General features: G+C 39.8%; 1 protein-coding gene across 9 annotated transcripts in view; it reads left to right on the top strand.

Annotated features, from left to right (window-relative positions):
• LOC105934788 (adhesion G protein-coupled receptor L2) overlaps window positions 1-25,556 on the top strand; it is a 146,116-nt gene continuing 120,560 nt past the window's right edge. For 5 of the 9 annotated variants that reach the window (XM_036138252.1, XM_036138259.1, XM_036138253.1 and 2 more), the window contains exon 1: window positions 2-649. The gene's annotated coding sequence lies outside the window, so the exon portion shown is untranslated. Of the gene's footprint in view, window positions 650-25,556 lie in introns of all 9 variants that reach the window. The other 4 variants (XM_036138256.1, XM_036138258.1, XM_036138257.1 and 1 more) reach the window with 2 other exon arrangements.

Raw genomic sequence — 25,556 nt, 5'->3', positions numbered from 1 at the left:
GCAGGGGACCTGTGCGCCGTTTCTCCTCGCCTTGCTTGCCTCCAGTCCGGCTCTAGCCCCGACTGTCTGCGCGGCGTGTGGATGAGGCGCAGAGGGAACGCCACCGGAGCGCACACAGAAGCACCGGAGAAGCCACGTTCTCCCGTGTAGATCAGAGTGCCGCCTGCGTCCCAGACGGCCGGAGGACTTTTCGGACTGACTTGAGGCGCTGGGAGTTTGATTTCGAAGCCAGTCTGGGGTGCACCCCCGTCTCCTTGAAGTGATCCCTGCTTCAAGCAGTCTGTCCGTAGCGCTCCCGTCGGAAGGAGTCTGTGAGGGAGAAGAGGTGGTGGTGGAGGTGGAAGGAGAGGAGGAGGAGGAGGGGGGGAAACGATCATTACTTTTGAACAGACCCCTCGACATGGAGCTATTCGTCTGGTCCCGGGCGCACCGGCTGGAAGAGGAGCGCTTATCTGCCTCGGAGATCCCCATCTTCTGTCCACTGTGAAGAAGGTCAGGAATGCAGCAGAGCTCCAGCCATCTTTGTGTAGTTTATGAGGGCTTCTTTTTAAAATAAAGCCGAGAAAGGAGAGGCGGAGGACTCCTGGCGTTGGTTGGACTGAATCGGATCACCACTCCACGCCGGGGATTCTTATTTTGGCACCGCGCTGTAAGTAGCGTTCAAACGCGCATGTTTGACTCTTTCTTGTGGAGATGTTGGGTTGTGGCTCTCTGAATGAGGGCCGTTTATTTACACTCCCGAAATAGGATTAGAAAAAAAAAAAAAAAAAAAAATTGAGGAAAAAAAGGGGGGGCCTCCAGCAGTTTTAAACTGCTGCGATGAAATCAATGGATCCCCCCATGGTGTAGCATATAAAGACTTGGAGTTTGAAGTTGCTTTGCTCAGAGAATCAGAAAGCTATCTGCGGGTGCACATTATTCAAAAAGACAAGCCGTCGTATTGCCGGGTCTTTAACTTAACTGCTCCCTGTTATTTTACACTTGTGTATATTTAGTTCATTTTATTTACGTATCCCCGATTTACAAACAATTATAATCTTAGGGCTCTTTGTAAGACCAACAGATCCCAATCACACCATGAAATCTAAAATCAAACCAATCCTATCAGACAGGCAGACTCATCCTTAACATTTTAATTCCCGTCTATAAATAAAAACATGGTTAATTTTCACCGACGCTCAACATGGCAAGGGGATCTCTTGATGTGACCTAAAAGCCTCGAGAAAACAAATAAAATAGGATGCGTCAGTTAGCCACTATTATTCATGTTAGTAAAACAAAATCTATAAAATTATATATGGGGAGAAAGAAAACATAGAATTCCCCAAACATCTCCACCTAGTTGTAGACATCCTAGAGCTGGGTTGTCAGTTGCTGTCTCCATTTACTTTTCCATTTTGCGGCTGTAAAATAAGATCATTTCACAGGACATGTATAATTCACAGACCTGAGTTAGCCATGTGTGATGATGGGACACACACACACACACAAACACACACACACAAACACACATCCCACAAGGCAGACACATGCACACTCTAATACACACATAAATAGAGTTTTTACAGACTGAAGGAACCACATTTTATTCTCGCGTGAGGCTTTTAGGGACCTGGGCCTCTCAGACCTTTGGAGAGAAACAACAAGAGAGCGCTTTGGCCGCCTGTGCCAGCCAGAAATATCAAAGCTGAGCGAGATTTACATACAATCCATACTGTCTGTACTAAATCAGGACAGTGGCGCATCATTATATAAGTTTGGGGAAACTGGGGTCTTCCTTGGTCTTATATAACAGCTTCGTATTTAAGCGTATGGATGAATTTTACGGCACCAAGCAAATCCAGTCATATTCAGACCCTGACGGGAAAGATTCTTTATCCATAACGATGTGATAAATACCCATCCTTATTTTGTACTGAATATTTAAAATGTTTTTTTGGTATGAAAGGAAGACTTCCTTCACAGGATGTTTTGTACCGGTTCTCTGGTCAACATGTTGCCACTTTTGAATCCTTTTGGACAGCCGAGGATTTCGATTCCTTTTGAATCCATTCTGCTGTAAGGAAAGTTGACACTAGTAAATGTCCACCAACAGTAATTTGCTCAAAATCCTTTTGGTTGGATCGGGGAAACACGATTTTGCGTGTTTCCAATAAATCAGCCTTATCCAAATGAGGATTAGCGCCATGATCAGTGAGAAAAGGAGTGGCATGGGGAAACTTCCTAAGTTTTTTTTTGGAAATTGAATTCAATTAACTGTAAGATTTATACGTTTTGATAAATATTTGTCAGAATATTTAATCAAAAGTACTTCATTATCAGTTCAAGCTAACTAATTATCAATGGTAAAGGACATGGGTACGAAATTGTTGTTTTTAGGAAATGGAAGTAGGAAGGGATGAAATGGCAATGCATGATGGGTACAAAATGGAGATAAAGGAGCGACTTGACCTGGAGAAACTCCTCTGGTGTCATTTTGTTATGGATATGACGACCAAAGTGGAAGCAAAACCAAAATGAACAATGGAAATTGGGTGTATTGCAAAGCTCTCTGAAAATAGTATGAATTTAAATGACATTATATGTGAGATTCGAGCCTTTTCAGCACTATTTACGAATACAATTCATGATAATGCTTAACTGTGAAGAAAAATGAAAAGGTATGCGGTTGTAGAAGTAAACTGTGTATGAAATGGATTGTTGAAGGTGCAAAATGGAAGTAGGAAGGGACAAAATGGAGCTAACAATTAGAGAAGGAGCGACTATAGTGAATAGCAGAAATTCAAATGGGGGCACAGGGAGTGGTGCTAGTTGGGGACAAATGGTCTCTCTCCTCTTCCTCTCATCCCGCACCCCTCTTTCTGCAGCCCAGCTCCCACCCAAGTCACGCCGGTCGGTTTGGTCCATTTGTCTGGTGTTGTCTTTGGGAGGAAGTGCCATCTTATCTCACATTGGGCAAATGGTTTCGGTCCACGCTAGTGTGAATTCTAGCAGGTTTTTTTTTTTTTTTTTTTTTTGTAACTGGCAATTTCCATATCAAAGTGTTTGCATTTGAATAGGGGGAGAACTTTAGCTGCCAGGCCCCCTTCCTCCGAGCAGTTTTTGTTCTGATGGAGCACTGCTGCCGCCGCCGGTGGGGTCTGCGGTGGCGAAGAAGCAGGCTAGTCGCAGGGTTTCTGGAGACGGCAGTTGGTTGGGTGTGTGTGTGTCTGTGTCTGTGTGTGTGTGTCTGTGCGTATGGGAGGGTAAGTGAGAGAGAAGAGCTGGTGTTTGTGTTGGAAGCAGATTTACTGTGGATTGGGAGAATTAGTTGGCCATGATCTTACACCGAAAAGCCATGCATTGAGTGGAAATTGTGGATGCAGCTCATCGACTTGGTCATGTTAGAAAGATTTTCTCTCTCTCCCCCCCACTATTCAAAAAGAAATAGGGGCCAAGATTCCTTTTTTTTTTTTTTTGACAGAAAAGGGAATCCACAGCATTCACTAGATAAAAAGGGGAAAAAAACACACAAATAAGTTACAGAAAATGTATTTAGTCGATTTAGCTGCAGCGTTGAGTTTCTAAAGCGCCCCAAAACGAATTTGCTCTCGAGTGCCTTCTTGTGAGCTGAATGGTTTAATTGGACATTGATTGAGTGACGACGTAAAGACACGGCGTATTCATGCTTTGTTGCGAGCCTCCCGCGTGCCTACTGGTGTCTGATTGTTTTGGGCCCCCCCCACCCCATCCCATCCACCCACCCTCCCGTTGCAGAGATAATATTTATTTCCAATTCTGTGCAGGTGTTATTTGTCAGAGAAAGAATGCACCAAGACATTGTTTATTTTGATGGATCCTTCGTCTCTCTCTCTCTCTCCTCTTTGTCTTTGTGATGCACGGTCTAATCTTCGCTTCAGTTTTCGGCAGGTTAAATAGATGAAAATAAACAGACACTTTGCGGGCGAGCACAAAGAGAAACAAACAAACAATGACAACGTTAAAAAAAAAAAAAAAAAAAAAAAAAAGAAAGAAAGGGAAGCGCTTTCGTGCCTTTGTGCATGCCCTTACTTTGAAAATAGGATCAGCGTAGGTTAATAGTGAAAGAGGGTGCAGCGTGTGAAATGTTATTACACAGAGACAGGGAATGTAAATGCCATTGGAAGCGCAGTAGGGGTCAGCGGCCCCTTCATGCTCCTCCTGCTCCCCGGTAATAACATGAGCCAACTGCTCCCCGATCGGCAGAAGAGTTCGGCCCGCTCCTTCCTCCCCTTCCCTTTGTTTGGACAAAATAACACCACACAACGTTCGCAGAGGGGTAAAGGAGGGAGCGTAGATTCAAGTTTGAAGCCCAGAGAGAAGAATGGAGTGTGTGTGTGTGTGTGTGGGGGGGGGGGGGATCAGAACGTCACCTGCCATCTTCCCTCACAGCCGACAGGTTTGACAACTGCCTCGTTCAATTCCTCCAACTTCCTCGCGTAATGGTTGGGCAAACAAGTAGGGCGAGAGGGGGACACGGGAAGAGATGAGTAACGGAAGATGAGCTTAGATTAGATTGATCTTCAAAGAGGAACACTCCCCCGAAGACGCAGCGTGCAGATTTTTCCAATGTATGGCGTAATTTCTCTCCCCGCCGTTGGCGTCTTCTCGGTCCTAACAAAGCCTTGCGAGAACAGCCCGTCTGCGACTGCGGACGCGTGGGGAGAACGAGGCGAGAGCGAACTGTGGTTAAGTTTGTCGAGTTGGAGTGGAAACCACGCTGCGGTGCCGAGCCCGGGCCCGGCCGCTCAGATTATTAAAAAGCTGCTGAAGAGGAGAGGTGCTTGCATTCTGCTCTGTGGAGGCTGCTGTCAGTGGCGAAATTGGCATCGGTGCTCCCTCCTAAGATGGATTTCCTCTTGCTCGCCGCGAAATGATCTAGAGTCTAGTAGCGGCTGCAACCTGACATTTTCCTGTGATGCTCTCTAAAGACACCCCTCAACCCCCACCCACCTCCTCCTCCTCATTTTTTTTTTGGATTATTTTTTTATTTTTTTGAAGTAACATCAAAGCTGCTCTCTCTCTCTCTCTTGTTGTCCACATTTGGAAGGGATAGAAGAGAAAAAAAACCTCACTGAGTTAAAAAGCTGGAAAGGGCATCGAGTATTTAGCAAAGTGCTCGAGGGTGAGTTTTTAAATCACTGCTGAAGCCCATTGAAGCCATTTTGTGGCTTTACTTAGAAAAATAAAGAGGCAAATAAATGTGTATGAGGGTAGTTAAAGGGATAGTACAGAGTTTTTTTTTTTTTTTAAGAAAGGCATGTTTAAGAAGTTGTAAGGAGGTAATATCTTAACTCTCTTGATTCAGTATAAATCCAGATTAGTTGGTCCCAGATGTGGAAGGCAACAGACTCTCCCATTTAAAGACCTTCTATTCTCAATTTCTTTTAGCAACCTTATTAATTAACATTTAAACCATTGTCTTGTTTGTAAAAGGGATGTATTTACAGAGAAGCTGATTATTATTTACACTGGAAACTGTGGTAGGAGGAAGTGTGCCCCTAATTATCTTCCTGTGGGAAACACATACTGAGAACAGAATATGTAAAGAATTTCTGGATAGAGTATAATAAATAAAAATATTTACCAGTGCAAAAAGGTAAGAACTTATTTTTGCAGTTTAAGTGAATGCTATTTCTCAAAATTTTAAACATTTTGGTAGCTACATTTACCAGAAACATTTACTTGTTCTAATCAGTTTTGTCTCACACTGCCTCATACCATGTCTTCTCTTAAAAGAAGAGAAGACCATTGGCCTCTTTGTAAAAAACAAACAAACAAACAAAAAAAAAACAAACACCTGATTCAGTTGTGTGGACGGTTTAAAGGTTTATAAAATAGCATTTGCATGAATCATTGTGACATTTTTAAAGGAGCATAGTGTAAGTTCCAGGATTTTGCCAGTAGTCTGCCCCCTCTGGCAACAAGTTGAAATGACACCATTGTTGTACACATGCAAGGGAGAAGAGGAAAAACATCTGCCGCTGCTACTGCACAGGTCTTTTGTTTAGAGGTGTGATGTATTGTGAGGTAAGAAAGTTATAAATATTGAATTTAGCCTGTGTTCTCTCACTAATGCGCTGATTACGGCAGAGACTCAACGAAGAAGAAAGAGAGCGCACAGCACATCACATCCACGCGCACGCCCAATGAATTCGGCCCGGATCACTCCCTCATGAACCGACTAGTCCATCATATAGGGACAACGGCAGTAAAAAGAGGATAAGTCATTTTACACGTCGGGCAGTTTTAAGGGCATGTATGGGAAGGAAAAATAATATTTAACTTCTTTAAATATTTAATATTTAACTTCAAAATTTGCACTTTAAGATTGAGGGTATTTTAGGACGGTAGAAGTCCACACTGGTTTAGTTGTTGACTTACTCCTTCGGAGTCTTTCATGATTAAGCTACATCAATTTCCTGTGTTTATGATCTTCTGGTTTTTCTTCAAATAACCACCCAATGCAAATGTCGAATACTAAAAAAAAAAAAAAAAATGAGGTTTTTGAGATTTGACTTGTAGTCTGCTTTGGTCTTGCTTTTAGCTTCAGCCACAGCCGTATATTGCCTACTTAATCACTAGATGTAAAAACTATTAAGCTCGCTCTGGCGACTGTTTTTTTGTTGGAAGGAACTGCCGGCAAACCTACTGATTTCTTTTTTTTTTCTCTGATGGTATTTGAGACTTTTGGAGACTGAAGGGATAGCACATATCATTTTTCTTTACGACAAGCAGTGCGTGCAGCCTTTTGGCCCCTCCCCCATCCCAAAGCGCTTCCAGGTGGCCCGGTCCTCATGCCACGCAGCAGTCACTCCCAGCAGCAGGCAGAGCAGAAGATCTTCACCCCTCTGCCTCCAGAATGCAAATCAAATCGTCAAGAGTCTTCTTTTTGGGTTCCTCTTGCTGGTCCAAAGCCTGGATAAAGGAGGAGGATTGCAATGGTGACACAAGAGAGTTCATTTGAAGTTCATATTCAGAGTGTGTTGCACTCACATTTATCCTCTCACCCAACACACCCATCACAATTAGATGCACATGACCAATTATGCTAATGTGCCAGCATTCTCATTTAGTGACTTTTATTGACTTTTTTGGACAGCCAATAACTAGATTAACTTCCCTACAAAGTTGTTGGTGGACCACCTCCAGCCTTCACTTCCTGTGTAAATATTTAATGGCTTATGTGTGAATAATCCCTCAATGCAAACATGAAGGCGGTTAATAAAATAGGTTCGTGAAGTGGTGTTTGCATTACCTGCTATGACTATTTAAGACTGGAATTATGTCAAAAGGACTCATTTGGTTTTGGCCCAGCTCAGACTCGCCATTGGTCCTCATTCTTCAGCTCCAACTAATCTGGATTTATACCAAACAAAACGTTAGGTACTCCAGTTAAAATATGAAGTGCTTTAAACCTTTTAACAGACCCTCGCTTCTGAAATTCTGAGCTGTCCTTTTAACATTATAGGCGGACATATTCCTGAGAACCACCTCCGGTGTTTAAAATGACAGTTAACGTTCCCCCACTGGTTTGAAATGGATGTTTAATGATCAACAGAAGCCCTGAGCTTAGTGTCCTAGCAGTCCCATAGGCTCTGTGTGTGAGGAAGCTCCCCCCTTGGTGCCGTTGTCTGACGCCGAGTTCAAAAACAGGCTTGTTCTCAAGTGATGGATCGTCACTGGTCCCCTTGGGTTGCGTGTTAACCCTTCGGTGGGTGCAGATCTCTTCCCCCGTCAGCGGCGCTTGATGGATGCGTCCCGTGTGTTTGGGCTCCATCTATCAGAAGATTAGCACTGACCTGTGAGTCGTCTGAGGCGCCTTCTGAGCTCCTTTGCCCCAACGCTGCGCCGATATTAGCATACCAGGACGTTGCTGAGTCTCGGGGGGGGATACAGAGATAGTGTTCTTTATTTGGTCCTGCCGCTGTATAAGGTCACAGGAAGCGTGTAGATTAAAGGCTGAAGAGTGTGTTGGTATTAGGTGTATCTGACAGGTCATCTGTCTTCAGTGCTTCCCTGATATTCCTAAATAGCACCATATAATTATCCTAGAAATTGAGGTTCAGGCTATGCTTCACTGCAGTTCTTCCTTCGTGGCACTCATGAATCATATAAATATGTAAATCAGTCAACTGATGTGGTTTAACAGTTACTGTTCTCATACCATTGAAACGTATGAAACTGGTGTGGGTTTACACCCAGTTTTTATTTTTTTTTTATTTTCTTCCTTTTGCAAGGCCACCACACGTGATGGACAGCATGAATTCTTCTATTAAGTGCTTTCGCGGGAACTGCACAAGCACATTTGCCTCTTCAGAAACTAGTTATTGAAAGCATTAAAAGGCTAAATTAAATACTACATGGAAGCCCTTTCCCTCACCTTGGTTTTGCTGCGATCATAAAAATCTTTCCTCACTTAGTGCTTTCATGCAATGCTTAAATGTCACCTCCTACGGTATTGCTGGCATTTCGTCCTTGTTGTGTCTTTATGTATTGAAAGAATACCTCAAATGGCAGTTTTCATGGAGCTGTTTGGATCACTTGGGAGGAGGGGGTGGGGGGGGGGGAGTCACATGATCACCTGTTATCTTCAGGCTCGTCGTCTGCCATGTCTAATGGCTATTTGATGCTTACTTGGTGTCACTCGGCGTTCGGCGACAAAGCCAATCTATTTTCAAGGTGAGGAGATATTGTCAGAGTCCTTGAACGTTCCTCGGGCTTTGACTGGCAGGCGTTGTCACCGAGGATAAGGAGTGGTGGGAGTCACACTGCAAAGCGAATCTATTACCTCGGATGGCATAGGCACACTTTCACAATGTGTCAGGGAAGTCAGCCATCTTGCATACTCTCGGCGTCTGGAGTAGTCCCCTCGCCAGGGCAACAAGGGAGCAGCTTTCAGGTTTAATTTTGGGGCTTGCCACGAGCAGTCTTATTGATGCCGCATGCTTCGAGCTTAGTGCTATGATGAATTGTCCTGTAAAAGCAAAAACGTCGAAGCGTTTATCAGTGTCACCGTGTAATCTGTTTTGTGATCACTTGCAACATTAAACAAAAAAGAAAAAAGAAAGAAAAAAAAAAAGAAGCAAATTGTTCAAGCATGAAGCTGGAGTGGTATAGAAGTCCAAAAACCCAGCGGAGCTCTTTTCTTGTGGAGTTGTGCTGATTTCCGCCATTTCAAAAGCCTCTTTAGAACAGGGAGAAAGGGACTGCAGGGCTCTGCGAGTTGCAGCCGAGTGAGGGAAGCTTGTTGTTGATCAGCCGAGCAAATCAGATCTTGATATTTGAAGAGTGGAGTTGTGATTGCTAATCACTCCACCGCTGAGTTTTAATTGGGAGACTCATAAGCATTCTGTCATTTCCTTGTGTACCATAGTAGAGCATCATGTACTTAAAAGAACAAATAATTAGTCGCCTTAGTAGTTGGAGCTACGAAAACAAGCTCATGTTCCTGCAGTATGCACAAATGAGTGTTTGATTCTTTACGCTGAGTAAAATGTTTGGCACAGTTGTGCTTCATATGACCTCTTTTGCCCTTTTTTGATCTTGCTCTAAGACAAACCCACTGTTTTTATAAATAGAAATCAGGGACGCACAACATATTGTAACAATATCCTGAGTCCTGACCAAAAGGACCATTTGAAGTGTAATAATTGTTGGCTGATATATTCCAAGTTTTGTGAACTTGCATTTGTCATGCTGATATAATATTTAGCCTGTTAGACAAAGTCTGATGCCAGCAGATGCTCACACCAGGCACAATGGATGTGTTGCCCAAAATGCTAAAGATCACAAAGTAATGGAAGCACAGATGAAAAATACGGGAAAGAAGAGAAACTGATGTTCTCGCAATAATTACCAGTATCATTACAATAGCAAGACTGTCTAATGTTGTTTAGCCCTTTTAGAGATCGGCTTACTTTGGCCACCAATTTTCTATAAAACTCTTACCTGCCGTCTGCCGATACTGATTTATCTTTAAGAACTTCAAATAACAACAGATTAGTTTTCCCTACTTTCTGGAAGCATTGAAGATTTGACTGTTGTAATAAAATGGTTTAAGTAACAAAACAGATTAGTAACAAGTTACGTGTGTGTGTGTGTGTGTGTGTGTGTGTGTGTGTGTGTGCGTGTGTGTGTGTGTGTGTGTGTGTGTGTGTGTGTGTGTGCATCTCTGATAACCTGTAAATACAGTGAAATGCCACAGGCAATGGGACAAAAGTATTTATGAATTAAACCCATCTAAAAATAATTGCAGTTTTTATTTTTCTACATTACAAATCACATTAATATTTAAAATTTTCCCATCTTAAAATATAGAGGTACTTCATCTCACAAATAAATAACAGTGTCCAACTTAATATCCACGAGTAAATAAAAACTCATTCACTGCGATGTGTTAAATTGTTGAATAATTTACTAAATTTACTGGAACTCTACGGAAGCCTTATGAAGGCAAGATCAGACCATGTGTGAGAGAGAAGTGTGCAGTCAGCATTAAACAACTCGCATCTAAGCAGGATTGATCTAAACAATTATAAAACAAAGACAAAATAATTACATAATATGCGTTTTGACCCAGAAGTTTATTTCCTGGAGCTCGGCTATTTGTTGTGGGTTTTATGCCCCACTTTGGGCTTAAAAAGGTTGCCGATTTTTAAGCAACAGAATTTTAACCAATAAATCTTATACCTTAGTGATTACATTTCATAACAGACATGAATATAGTCGCATTAAAGTCAAAGGAATGGTGTACCTGTAACACATTTCAAAGGGAATTTTCCTGATACAGACCTTCTGAGGTCCTACCTTTTCAGTAACAGCTTAAAACAGAGCAACTTTGTAGTGATATTTTCAGATTCCTGTCATAGACTGAAAGTGTTGCTCTCTCTCGCTCTCTGGCAGCCTTCATGAATTTTAGACATTCTTAATATAAAGTTACATTTTGAACAGCTTTTTAAATTTCTGTGCTTCTTTTAACCCTTTAAACATAAGGAAAATGGCTCAGATTGAGTTTTCTAGTCTTGGTTACAGTTCCCACAAGAAAGTGTGTTATTGGGATATGTGAAGAGGATTTATTGGTCAGAAAAAAATACCTTATTGTTTCTGTCCAGCCAATCAAAAGTCAGGTCCAATCAAGCTGAAAATCACCTGATTCCGGTCAGCGGTGTGTATCTCCAGTTATAATAGCTTGGATCATCTTAGCCCATGTTTATACAACATACAATCTGCTGAGCAGCCACCATGCCTCTGGAGAAAATAGATTTTCCTTTCTAGAAGCTTCCAGCGCAATTTCTGCTCTCGGGCTTAATTTTTTTAAACATTCCGGATATTTTTTTGCTCAGCAGCAACCTTTACACAAAAGGCTGTTGTCCTTAGATAAACTGCTAATACTGTGTTCACTGAGAATTTTTTTTTAACTTTTGCTTTCCTGGTGTAAAATCATCTGATTTTGGTGGTCATCTCTTTTTCTCTGTGCACATCTAGGTATAAGCAATGCACCCACACTTACACATCCTTTCTCCAAGCAAGCTCCAATCTCATCAGGAGTTATTTCCTCGCAGTTATTACTATAGATTTGACTGATCTTTCTCTTGAATAGGTATGGTTTCTGTCCTGCACTCCTAAGACCTTTGTTAGGACATTTTAATTACAGCAGAGCTGGGTGTAATTGATCTTGGCTTAGAGGGATTTCACTGTCAATGAGAATGAGCCTGGGTGTTAATACGACCCGAGCAAACGCTTCCACCTTTGTGCCGCACCGATACACACTCCTGCAGGAGGGGCTGGGAGAGATGAGACGGCCGAGTCTCATTGTTGTTGGTTATATTTTAAAACAGCGAGGCGTCTGTCTTTTATGTATAACCGCTCGGCGCGAAACAAGTCTGGCTCCCGGATTTTAACATATCTGTTGCCAGCGTCGCCGCTACCTGAAGTGTCCTCTTACGAAGCACTTTCTTCATGGTTCCATGTTGTCACCCACGATCCTTAAATTTTTATAAGGCTGTTAGATAATGCTTCCCGATGAGGGTGAATTATTGATGGCCTTGTTCGTATGAGTGGGACAGGGCAGGCTTTTAACTCTCTGAGCTGTGCGGCCTCTTATGTGGTAACTAAGGGACACCGTACAAACACCCAAAGGAATGATGTACTGGAGGAGGAAACAAACGGAGGCAGGGGGCTCGAAATAAAACAAAAGAGGCATGCATCCTTTACACCGCTGTTGGGCTTTGCCACAACACAAGAAATAAAAAAAAAAACTTGGCAGCAAAGGAAGGCTTTGCATGAACAGAAGCCTTTTTTTGTTTTTTTTTTGAAGCTTTGAGAGGTGGTATGGCGGCTGCGTATGTTTTGCTTATATTTATACAGAGCTCTGGCTGTGCTTTCCCTCATTGTGCAGAAACACACGTTTGGGTTTGCTACAGTTACCAACACACATGAATGTGTGGTTTGAATAGATACGTAAACTTTGTGCAGACCTTACAAGGATTAGAGCTTACGAAGAGGTTAAGAGAAAGAAAGTGATCAGAGGAATGAATGGGATTGAGTCTTCAGCCGTTCTGGTTAAAGAATAATTGCTCCAGTGTAGTAAAAACCGGGTTTATTCAATGGCGATTGGTCACATTTTCTGCTTTCCTCTGTTATTGATCTCTGTGAACACTTGGGTTTTGAACTGCTGATTGGACAACTAAAACAACAAAAGGATGCCTCACCGCTCTCTTGGATCAACACTTGGTAGAAGAAATTATTTAACAAATGAACCATATCAACGGTCAATAGATGCATTGGTAGGAAAATTAATCATTGGTCCCTAAAGCAACAGTTAACTTACTACTGGACAGAATCTTTACAGTCCCTGTGGTTTAATTAAATTTTCTCTTTTTTGCCTTCCACATTAATTGAGGACTTTATTGTGGTTGTATAAAGTCTGAGTTTTGATAGGCTTTTGGTTAAGGGAAGCATAAAGAGTATTTATGAACAGTTATTGGGCCAAAAGAAGAATAAAATAGCCTCAAGTAGTATTTGATTATATGGTGACAGTCTGTGTTTCCCATTGGACCTTAAATACTAAACCATCTAAGATGCTGATTTTTAAATGTTTTATTTATTTAGATTTTCCTAGGTTTAGTATGATCTGCGCGTAACTCCAAATTCTGCAAATCTACACCCTGACGGCTGTCCCCCCCGTCTCATTGCAAGAGCTCTCATCATTGTTCAAATTCGCTCTCTTTGCACTCCTATGGCCCTGGAGTTTGCATAACAATGGAGTGAGCAGAGCAAACTCTGGAAAAGCACATCATTTAGACACGCAGAATTTCAGCTGTGTGGTCCTTGAAGCTTTAGGTGGGTTTTTTAACGATCTGTTGATATTTCTAGATGAAAGCGTTTCATTTAATCGTGGAATAATCTTTTCCGAGTAAAAATGTCACAGATTTTGGTGTCAAAAGTGTTAAACCTGGAGGAAAGGTTTTGGAGGCTTGACTAGTTGTTGAATTTCATGTTAAATTCCTTGTAAATCAGCCCGACTCGCATAGATCTTTCTTCTTTTTTTTTTAAAAGTCCCTCAAGTCAGCAGTCTGCCTTTTTAGAAAGAATATGCTCAAACATTTACAGCTTTTTATCAGACATAGATACTCTTAAATAACTACCTTCATCTACCTTCGCAAGTCAGCGGCAGCACAAGAAAGCAATTATGTAGAGCAGAACCAGAAAATCAAGCCCAACCTGTGTTCGTTTCCCAGAGGAAATGTGGCAGATTGATGCCTGCGTGTTGGTTTCTAAAGGAGTTGACAGAGTGGGTGGACAAATTATTACAAACCAGTGCTGAAAAAAAGTGAAAATGGAAACTCTGTCTCTGGGTTTACAGTATATTTGAAGTCCATGGCTGATTTTCCAATGTAAATTTGCCAAGTGGATGGTCTGAGCAATGCTGCAGTCCACCAAATAGGATCTTTTCTAATCATTGCCATCATGCAAAGTAATTAACCTTTAATAAAACCTTTTTGGATTTGAACAGACCAGAATAATTCACAATTACTGATTTTTAAATTATGGTTTCAACAAATTAAATTAGGGCACAGATTTTTCCAACAGTTACACCCACAACGATGCCTCTGGAACTCATCATTTATTTGCTTTCTCCCAAGGACCCTCCTCTATTTAACAAGTCAACAATTGTCTATTTCTGCTTCTTAAAATGAAGCTACAGTTCACTATATGATGCAAGTACATTTCAATGTTACTTTTTTTAAATAATCACACTTGGATGAATGGTAAGTTAGATATCAAGCTCATAAGAAGCTAAATAACGCATTTCATTCTGAAAAAGTGCGTTCAGCAGAAAATGTTTTAATTGGTTTAATAACATTGATGCTGCAAATATAAAGTAGTACTAATTGTACTGTGTTTGGTTCAACATTGTTCACCCTTATTAAGTGTTTGAATGCATTTGTACAATGCTCAAAATCCCATTCAGGGTTTTTACTTTATACTAACATTTACCTCACTGAAAAGTAATGCACCATATTTAAACGTGTGTGCAAGTTGTGAAATTAGGTCTCAAGTCTGCAGCGGTTTAAAGAATCAGACAAAATAAACATGCATTGGGAAATGGTCCTCTCATAGCTAATGAATGCAAAAATAAGCAAGAGGAAGAAAAAAAAAATGTTCGCTACCTGCCTATCATCAAACAGCAGACAGACAAATTTAGCGACCAGCTAATAAAGCAGCACTTGGCAGATTAAGAGCCAGATATTTCCCTCAGGAGTACTGCAGTCTGCAGCAGAGCTAAAAGTGAGTGCATACTGGCCCCGAAAAGCGTCTCCAAATAAGTGATAATTCTGGTCTGGAACTGTTGGATGTGTAATTAGGCAGTTGTTTGCAAGGGCTATCTAAACAGACTTGGTAATAATATATCATTATTGTGTTTACAATTTCCTCTGCTTGCCATGTTTGTCAAATTGAACTGATGAAAGTGGCGTGACCAAAGCTTTTCTGATGCAAGCCAACAAAAAAAAAAAAAGAGAGTGGTGTGAAAAGTAGGGGTGAGGAATGGTGTCTAATTTTACCAAGTGAATTAGCATTTTCTGTCTGCGTCTCCTACTGGGCCATCATGATAAGACTAGACATAATATTATGCTAATTTTATTGCTGGAAAGACTTGATACTCTCTCCCCCTTACTGAAAATTATATGATCATAAATTAATGTTGGTGAAATTACCAAATATCTTGCATTCTTTGTAAAAAAAAAAAAAAAAAGTGCCGAGGCTTCTTTAGTCACAATTATCGGCTCAAAGTTATCACGCAGAGGCAAGGTGGATGGGAATCAAAGCAGAAAAATTCACAGTGATTTAGTAGCTGGTAAACACCTTTACATTCTGGGAGCCTAAATGAACCCGCGTGTTCACCGAGACCCATGCAAACACACTGAACTGAATATCAGTGCAGGTATTAACGATGCCCTTCAGGATACGCTTTCATGTCGGGGCCCAGTCATAAAAAGGCTTCCCCGGCACGGAGACGCTGAAAAATTAACGCAGTGTTAAACGCTCCCCCTCCTGCATCTTGATGGGTTTACCTGCAGGGAAAAAACCGGTGGATATGTACTATCAATGGTTAAACATGGCGGTGGGTCCTTAATAGTATTGGCAGTCCTCCTTCGGGACTCATTACCTTCGACGATTACTCCACACAGTCCAGTAATGGCCGAGGTGTGGGAGGCAGTTTTACAGGACCACAGTAGCTCGACCTCATGTTGCAGCGGTTTTAGTGTTTGAATCAATTTCCCTGTCTGGTTTCCCACCGTCAACAGATTGAAACCTCCTCTAAAATTTGGTTAAATCCTGAAAATTGGGTTTACGCCTCCTTCAGACACTTAAAGATGTCTAAATATTGCTATCAATAACTTTGGATTTATTTCATATCAGAATAAGGTCATATTTATATTCACTGAGCCCACTGTATGTTGTTACGCTTTATTTAGAAGCATTTTAAAAGTTTTGAAAATGTCATTACAGGTCTTTCTGGTGTTTGTATTTTACTTGTGTGCGAATCCAACTAGTATCGAATATTATCCAGAAAAATTCCTGTCATGACTTGCAGCAATATGCTTTTCTGTATAGATTTTAACATTACGTAGATCTCGATCTCGGATGCGGTAATCAGAAATTGTTGCCGATTCCTTATCTCTCTTAGCTTTAAGGCGCTGAGAACTATAACAGGAAAAGACACAAGAACCTCATTCGGAATAGATTTTCTTGCCTGCTGTCCATGAGCGGTCATTAAATATTTATATGACCAGAGGAGATGTCACGGTGCATGTGAGAGAGCAGGAGCTGTAAAACAGGGTTTTACTAATTGAAAATAAAGATAAATGATTACAGAATTGATTTTCAACTGGTTAGTATTACAGATTAGGGTGGCTAGCATTACCTGAACAGGTGCCTTTGTGTGTATTTCCTAAAAGATCCTTATTTAGATCCTTAACTTTAATCAGAGACAATATTCTAAAATCTATGTTGTTCCATGGCGCACAGAAATTACAGCTGCAAATGATAAAGCAGAGAATCTTTGCTGGACTCCATTCAGCCGTCCTCTTAATCAATGCAAGTCTCACTCTCTCTCACTTTCTTGCAGCCTGAATAATTTTAGAATACACAGATCTATTAGCAGCTTACATTTTTATGTTTCTTCTGACTTCTTTTGCAACACCTCGCTAGTCTTGATACAGTGTGTTTAAACATTTGGGCAAAATGGAGTTATGTAGAAAAAACAGTCAATCATGACAATCTTTAGGTACCAGGAGCGAGACAAGGGCTTTCCAACAGTTGCTAGAGTGGACAAATTCGAAAAGTGTTATTTTCAGAAGCATTAGTCTCTCTCCACCCATACACCTATTCATGGTAGAAGTGTTCTGGTAACACTATCAAAAGGTACTGGTTATCCCCATTGATACGCTGTTTTTCAGAGAAGCGAAACAACACTGGCCAAAAAACCTCCAAGATGACACAATGTCTGCTTTTGCCTTTGCAGTTTAATTCGGAAAAGATTACAAGAGCAAACTGCACCCACGGGGGAGCTAAAAATGTACTGCTAAATATGTTCATACGTGCCATTGATCTCTGAAGTCTCATATCGACACTATGTCAGACCCAACCGGGAACAGGTACAAGTTGGAAAACCAGTGGGATTTGTTCAGGAACCGGGCAAAGCCAGCGCTAGAAAATGTATTTTTCATGCGTTTTATTCACTAGAAGGAACATGTTCACATATTGAGGGTCTCCAGTGTTATGTGTATGGCTGATTTAATGAGAGAACAGCCATTAGAATTACAAATTACCAGTTTATTATCGCAACTCTTACAAATGACATATGCAGGGAGTTCATATTAGGTGGTAAGGTCAGGGCTGGATTGGAACTGCTGACTTTCCTGATTTAAGTTTGCACTTGAGGGGGTGTTGAAGCTGCTTTTTCCAACGTGAAACTAACACATTCTGACTTTTTTAGTACAAATTAAACTCACCATATGCTCACTCCTCGATGCTGATTTATTGGACCCGTGAAATAGGAACACAAATATCTAGATTAGCAGAATTAACAATGGCATATGTGTGCGTACTGAGACCATTTGTTCCATCAGAGGAGGTGTTTTCGCTTGTGTAAAAGTCCTATTACACATATATCTTTTCTTAAATTAAAAATAGTCCTAAACAGTGAAACTGCTTCTAGCACAACTATGAAGAATTTCCTTCCCTTAGATTTAGATTTGTTTCAGTCATTTTTCTCTTTTTAATTTGTGTTATTATTAGTTCATGTCAGTAGATATTTCTCTTAGTGACGTAAAAAAGTATTTGTTGTTGTGCGGACACGTTTGAAGCTTCTATGTTAATTACAGCTGTTTGAGTAAAGGGTGAAATGAACACAGCTTGTGACTGACTGCCCCTTCCTTTTCTGAAGTATTTTCACTTATTCACATGGAAATATTTGAAGCTGGTTTGAATAATTGGCAGTGATGTCTGACTTTTGTTTTGCTTAAAATACCCATTCAAAGTTGTTTTTCTAAAATAATATACCAGTCAAGAATTACATAAAACAGTTGATGTTCTTATGGGGAGAAAAAAAAAATGGTTGGAGTGATCCTGCAGCAAATTAAAAAAAAAACTGAACTATACAGTCATTCTTTGATGCTGTTGTGGAATTGTAATTCATTAAAGCCTTACAGTACAATTATCTGCTGCTTTGTGACATGTTGTGACCTGCAGCCCTAAAACCGTTCTTTAGCTTAATCTAACAGATTTTCTTTTCAGTGTTTTGTTACGTGCCTATGTAGGGGCTCTGTAGTCAGGAGCTCGATTGCATGTCAGGCGCCGAGGTGTCAAATCTGCCTCAGTACAGACCACACGGGGGAGGTTGCCCGTGGGCCGACCATGCCTGGGTAATGCAAAGCAGACCGGAGATTCCAGTTTGGACAAACGTTGCAGCGGAGCCTCTCCTGGAAATGTGCGGAAACGAGAAAGGATGGCTATATCAGTGCATGTGAGGCGAGCCATGAAGTTGTCATTGTGGGCGAAAACAGTCACTGCATGAAATTGTTTCTCATGCCGCTGAAAGAATTCATCTAACTCTAAATAGCTCCTAGAAGCCGTGTGAAAGCGCAGTGAGCACGGACTGCAGACAGGAATGTCGGGAAAGGCCTAACAGCTTGTCTGCGCGGCGTAAGCTAGATCTGAAAAAAACAAAAAAAAACCTGATTTGTTTTTGAGATAAAACAGGCTAAAGAGTCTGACTTATGGTTAAACATTGGTGTGGGTGTCGTTATACAGTGATGCAGGAGCCGCTCAAGTAATGTGGATATTTGTCCGTGTTACTCCAAGTTCATGTCGGTGGTCATGGTTCTGTCCCATTTGTTCCTCGCCATCATCTGTTTGGTTTACTCTTGTAATTATGGGGAGACTCCTGATAAAATCTGAACATTTAATATAATTAGATGAATCAAATGGTTCAGAGCTTTCTGTTTATACCCAACTCATGAATCATGTTAAAAAGGGAGCTGATTTCTGTTTTTTACACTGATGTTCATGTTTGTTGGAAGGGGATTATCTAAAAACCTTTATTGTTAGATTATTTAATACAATACTTTATGCTCTTCAGTTGTAAAGTCTTGCGTTTGCCAAGCAATATAAAACTTTTTTTTTTCTTTTTTACACTTTTTTCTATACACTTTCTGATACTCTGTGATCACTTCCACTTTACCTAAGCCATCAGTTTTAGTGGCACATGCTGTCTTTATTGTTGCAATTTTGATAATTCTTTTAGTATAAAATGTAATTTCTCCCCCTTGTGACTCCAAGTAAATCTAAAAGGCTTTGATCGAATCATACCAGAAGTCCCATTTGTCTCTATGAAAGTTGATTACAAGCTTTTATGTGTGGGTCTCCTTTGAAGTTGCCTAAATTACCATTGGAGTTATTCAAAGTCACTATTTCACTTAATGTAACATCTCTCACTTAGGAACGATACGGTTTTCTACAAGACTTTTGTTTCTTTTTCAGCCCCTCAGCATTAATTCATCTTTGCTTCATCTTTCTTATTGTTTTTGGAGTTTTGTGGTCATAACTTATCTGAGGCACTTGCACTTGTTTTTGTGTTAACTTTTTATTTTCTCTTTATACATTGTTTGGTTTGGACCCCATCAAAGACAAGATAATCCATATTGACGGGTTAATTCAAAGATACGGCCGTTTTTAATTAATAAGAAAAATACGGTAAATATCATTTGACAGCAAAAACATAACATTTCCTTTTTAGTTTATCTGTTTAATCCACTTATAGACTAAGCCTGTGCAGAATTGTATTAAACCTGGATTTCACTTATTGTTTTTGTAAAAGTTGATAGTAAAAATGAGCTAAGGCTTGAGAATTTTATCAGTGTTTATTGAACTTAGAAGCATATTTTTTTTTTACTATGCTTCTAAGTTCTATACTATATTCTTCCAGCAGAGCCATTATTTAAGTTTACATTACACATACTCCTAAAGCTAAACTAAAAAACTATTTGGAAACATCATCAGGGTTTATTATGATTATTAGAGTATAACATATGTTTAATCAGGCAAAATTCTTTAGATGTCACATCTTAATCAAAACAATATTGCCCGTCTGCTGATTCAACCACTCATTTTGTTTCCCCAATAAAAAAGGATTAACCTGCAATGATTTACAGGATTGCATCATTTTAGAGGTCCCAACATTTCAAAAGACAACAAATTCTTATTTAGATTGTATACATGTGGGGTGACGAATAAGTGGAAGTAATTGTGTTTTTGGTTCATTTTGTATTCTGAAACTGTGTATTTGAAAAAAAAAAAAAAGAAGCATGCAGATTAGTTTTTCACCTTCGTCATTCTGCTGAGAGACTTATCAGCTGTTTCAGTCCCCTGAGTTTTGCCCGCAAGGCTACTTGCTTACTAGCCACAACTTGTTCCATCTGATGACATCTTTCCTGCAAGAGAATGCTGAATATAGCTAAATGATGAAATCAGACTAATTTGAATGCATGAATTACTACTTTCTGGTTGTAGTTCCCACGAAGGGCTATGGGAATCAAATATCAGTTTTGAACCAGATTGAAGATATCTGATGATAAATATTCAAATGCCAAAAATAACGTGTCGATAGATTTTAATCTTCTTGTCAATTAAGTTTCTTCTTGTTTTTTTTCCCCAAACATCTTTCAAAATGTGCATGTAAATCATTTTTACAACAATTTCAAATGTTTCAGCAGAGCTGCACCAATCAATCAACCAGATATCAAAACTGGGCCTTGGGTTTGTTTGATCTGGCTCTTTGCAAGTCAAATACAGGAAACTCTTGGCATGTAAACAAGAAACACTTGACCGTTTTCTGATACAAGACATGACAAACAACAGGCATTTCATTCGAGCTTTATGAACAACCCGATAATAGTTACACTTGGCTGTAAATAGATATAATTATGTATTTACCCAATTTTCTGTCAAATCCAAAACTACTACCTCCAACCAAAGAACCTGCAGCACAATTTCTTTCTCTTTTAGGTGTTATAGTCCCTAAAAATCATCTATTTTTTTGACCAGGAAAAGCCTGATTGGTACATTGCATTGTTTTAGATTACATAAGTATTCTGTATGATCCTGGACTCCGCTTTCTGATTTACAGTTTTCCTCTTTTCAAACTAAATCAAAGTTCATTTTAAAATCCTTACTTTGGCTCCACTCCTATTAGTATTAAGTATTGCTTTTTTTATTATTGTCTAACAGTCTGATTTGTGTGTTTGGGGGCAAAAAGCAGTTATTATGCATTGAGAGACAGCGTCCCATTTTGGCAGGATTAGTGCTCTTAAGAGTGAGGCAAGTAATCACCAATATTAAAGCTGTGCCTGAGTGTTTCCATGTTAGTAACTTGTATGTATTTCGGCTCCCCCACCTCTACCCCCAAACCCACGGCAGAAATAACCGCAGCTAAAACCAAAGCTGGTCCCATCCGCGGCGACATCACTGAGATCGTTTGCAAATAATGTGTCATTTCCTTTTTGGAGACGGAGCGACTCCAAGGGCTGCTCTGGCTCTCACCCTGGAGCCGAGATCTCTTCGGCCCAGATGCAACATTTCTTTTGTCTTTGTTTGAACATGTTGCTGTCACTTGCGGAAATTGTTTCTGATTATTATGATCCATCTCTGGCACAATGGAAACACATGAATGGAGTTGTGTAACGTTGGAGACTGATTAGACAGATTTCCCCCTGCCTGCATGTTGCTCATTAACATCACAGATGTTATGTATTAGCTTTATGCACTCCCTCCTGATAAAGCTAATCCAGTCTGAATGGGACTTTAGAGTGTGTAAAAAAAAAAAAAAAAATCTAACAGCACATCAGTGTGTTTAGGGTCTTTTTCTTTACCTCCAGGAGGTGTGAACGTCGCCATATCACTCACCATAAATGTGCTGAAAGTGTAGAGATCTGTTGTGCGGCACGTTTTAGTGTGTTCAGGTGGAGCCGACATTGCCAAGCCAGATATGGCTGCTTGTTAAAAAAAAAAAAAATGCTGTTTAACATCGGAGGGAGCCGGAGGTGAGAGGAGTGTGTGCGTTGTGTGGGCGTTTTTGTGGATAAATGCAGGGGAGTGTGAGAATGATGCATGGAGGAGGTGAGAAGTGAGGCTTTCAGAAAAATGTACGAAGAGATTGATTTGAAAAGAGAAACTTTTCTTTGTCGTGTCGGTACCAGACTGCCTTGTGTTCCTCTTTGGCGACCTTCCTGCTTAACCGGCTGCTCTTAGGTCAGTCTATTCATTTCAGAGACAAACAGAAACATTCACTCAAAGTAGTCCAGGAAAGTGAGCTTCTGTTTCTTTTACTTTACAGTTTTAATTGAGTATTCTTGGATTCAGCTTTTAGAAGTTCTATGAAATAAAATACCGTTGAGAAGTTGATTGATTTCAGTAATTCTGTTCAAAAGGGAAAATCACAAACTATATAGGTTCACACAGAGTGATGTATTTTAAGTATTTATTTATTTTCATTGTGTTGATTAAAAAACTAAAATTGAGGAAAATTGGAATATAACAACATCAGTAAAGAAAAGGTTTTTAAGTGTGGAAATGTCTTCCTTGGGAAAGAATATGTCCATTTATATGCGTTTAACATTTAGTATCTCTGTTGTTTGTGCACCTTTCCTCTTGACTTTTTCTGTCCACTTAATTTTCTATTGAAACTCTGTATACAACCAACTTCTTCAGGAATTACCTTTTGACACCCTCCGCAAGATGTGAGCATAAAAACAGCAAAAGTCCATCTGCATAGCCAGATGTATTATTAGCCAGTGCAGTTTGAATGCATAGGACCTGAAATGTTACAGCTTGCCAAAAATTGCAATTCAGCAAATTATAAAGCCATATATATGCAATGTAATGATTTTAAATAATATGAGTTGAAATAAATGACCTTTTCAATGACGTTCTAATTCATGAAGATGCCCTTAAATGACTGATTTTGAATAATTAAATGTTTTCCAAAATTTGTGATAATGCCAGTTCGGACTGATTGGCAGAAAAATACCCAACAATTCTGATAATGCACGAGCTTTTTAAATCAGTTATAAAGCAAAGTGCCAAACATGCACTATTTACAGTTTTCCCAGTCGCAAGTATTAATTATGATGGAGTAACAAGCACAAGCTGTCTCCTGTGAACCATTTCAAAGCTACATTTTCCCGAGAACCACATTCTGAGAATACACAATCCCCTAAACACCCAAACAAGCCGCGCAATATACATGCACACTGGAGCGAAACATAATGTTCTCTTTCTGTTTTTGATGCTTAGGAAATTACACATCACTAACCTAGTTAAATTTGTTTGTTCAGGATATTGTTCTGCTTGTGCAGCACAGAACTGCTCTTAACTCTGTTTAGGACCATCAGAGGTCCCCGTTTCCCCCCGGAGTGCGGCTCCAAATCAGTAGATGGCTCTAGCTGTTAATTTTGGTAGATTTTGTTTTGGGTTGATTGTGAAATCAGACAGGCTGTAGTAGGATGAACAGGTTTTTTTTCCTTCTAAAATGCATAAACAGTTGATGAATCAGTGATAATTACTGCTAGGAGGTAAATTTGCTGCAGATGAATGATGTAGGAGTCATAGCTGTAATTATTTCAAGCATGATTCATTATTTTGTTGACAGATGTTTCTTTTTTTTTTAAATGACATTGCCCCCCCTGGCACAAAACCTTGCTTCGTTTTGTTTGACACTAACTTGGTTGTTACCCCTGGGTCTTCTTTGTTCTCTTTACTTAACGTATTTTGCCCAGCCCTCACTGTTTTCACTATGTCCATTTGCCCGTTGGCTTTCAATCTTATCTGCTGCCTCAATCACTTGGCCAGGAGCCGCTGAACACACCAACTGTTGTGCTCTCTCAATAAAATAAAGAAACCTTGCACCTCACAGAGAGCTTCTCTGTGGGCTTTGTGTGCTGTGTTCAAGGACATTTCACCTTAAAAGCATAGTCATCTATTTATTTTTTTTACTTTTTCTTCTCAATGCCTCATTTGAACTCAAGTCATTTATTCCAAGACAAAAAAAATATAAAAGCCGAAGGCTTAATTCACAAAAAAAAAATCATAGCCTACCGCAGACACTTAATTTTGGTAGATTTTCTTTAATATTTCAGTATTCATGATTGATTTAAGTTCAACACCTTTAGTACATCTAAAAGAAATTAGACAAATCTCAAGCAATGTTTAAAATATAGTTACTTGACTATATTAGTAAAATTGTAAATGATTAGCTAGATAATCTCATAAAACAAAGTTTTATGACTTAAGATTAAACCATAAAACGTTACTAATGTGGTGTTAATGGCCAGCACCTACTCAGGGTAACAAGCTCTGCTTGCTAGTAATTTGACGTTGGCATTTGCACAAAAGCGCTAAAGCTACATACAAACTTTATCGTTTAATTTTAATAAAATGGCATATACATTTTTTTCACTGACAGCTTTTGCTAAGACGTCATGCTTATTGGCAACAGCTGCCTTTGGGCTAAGACACTCAGGTGGCTTGCAAGTTTGACTATGTGTTGGTGCTGCTAAGCTAGCTAAAGCTTGATACCAACTGAAATTCTTGCCCCAACACAGAAACTTTCTTATCCACACGTCTTTAACCAAGGCCTTGTCCTCACGTAGTCAGGTATCATAAAAAATCGACTAACTTTTTATGCATTTTGACCTTTCGTCCACAGGAAAACTCAGTTTTACATCTTTAAAATGATTAATTGATGATTAAAAAGTGTGTACATGGACATATAATGCAGCGCTAACGTCACATGTGTGACCACTGTTATAGACAATGGAGGAAAAATGAATGCTTTAGTGGGGTTAGTGTTTTTATCTTTAGTCAGAAATACATATGGTAATTAAAATAACCTAATTTTAGATCACGTTTTGTAAACTTTCAAATGTATTGTGAAAAAGTAAGTGTCTAGTTTATAGCTGTATATTTTAGGTAACAGCAACATGAAAGATTGACTAAAAATAGGTCAAAATGCAGAAGCTGTTTGTGGAAAAGCACATTTACTTTTTATGGGCGCTATTAATGTTTGCAAGACTGAGCAGCTGCATCAAAGGGAACATTTTGGTATTTTGCTGGTGTGGTACGTTCAGGTACACCAAGGGAGAAATACATCTGTAAAGCAATTTTTGCTGCCTGTCATCCTGGAAAGGGGTCATAAGCACATTTACCAAACAATTTGTAGTCAATCCTTCACAGTGAGAAAGATTATTCACAAGTAGAAAACATTCATGGCACCTGCCAGTCTTCCTAGAAATGGATGTCAGGAAGTTCACTCCAAGGTCAGACAGTGCAGTGTTCAAAGAAATTGTAAAACGAATGTTTCTGAGTTTGTTAGATGTTAAATTCTTTGTAGTCATGAAAGGGTTGTTTAAAAAAGAAGACACTCTTTATTTAAAAAGACATGACAGAAGGGCTTGCTAATTTACATCTGAACA

The sequence above is a fragment of the Fundulus heteroclitus genome, chromosome 6, assembly GCF_011125445.2.
Source record: "Fundulus heteroclitus isolate FHET01 chromosome 6, MU-UCD_Fhet_4.1, whole genome shotgun sequence".
NCBI classification, from domain to species: domain Eukaryota; kingdom Metazoa; phylum Chordata; class Actinopteri; order Cyprinodontiformes; family Fundulidae; genus Fundulus; species Fundulus heteroclitus.
The sequence above is the reverse complement of the archived record's forward strand: the minus strand, read 5'-3'. Positions and strand labels throughout refer to the sequence as shown.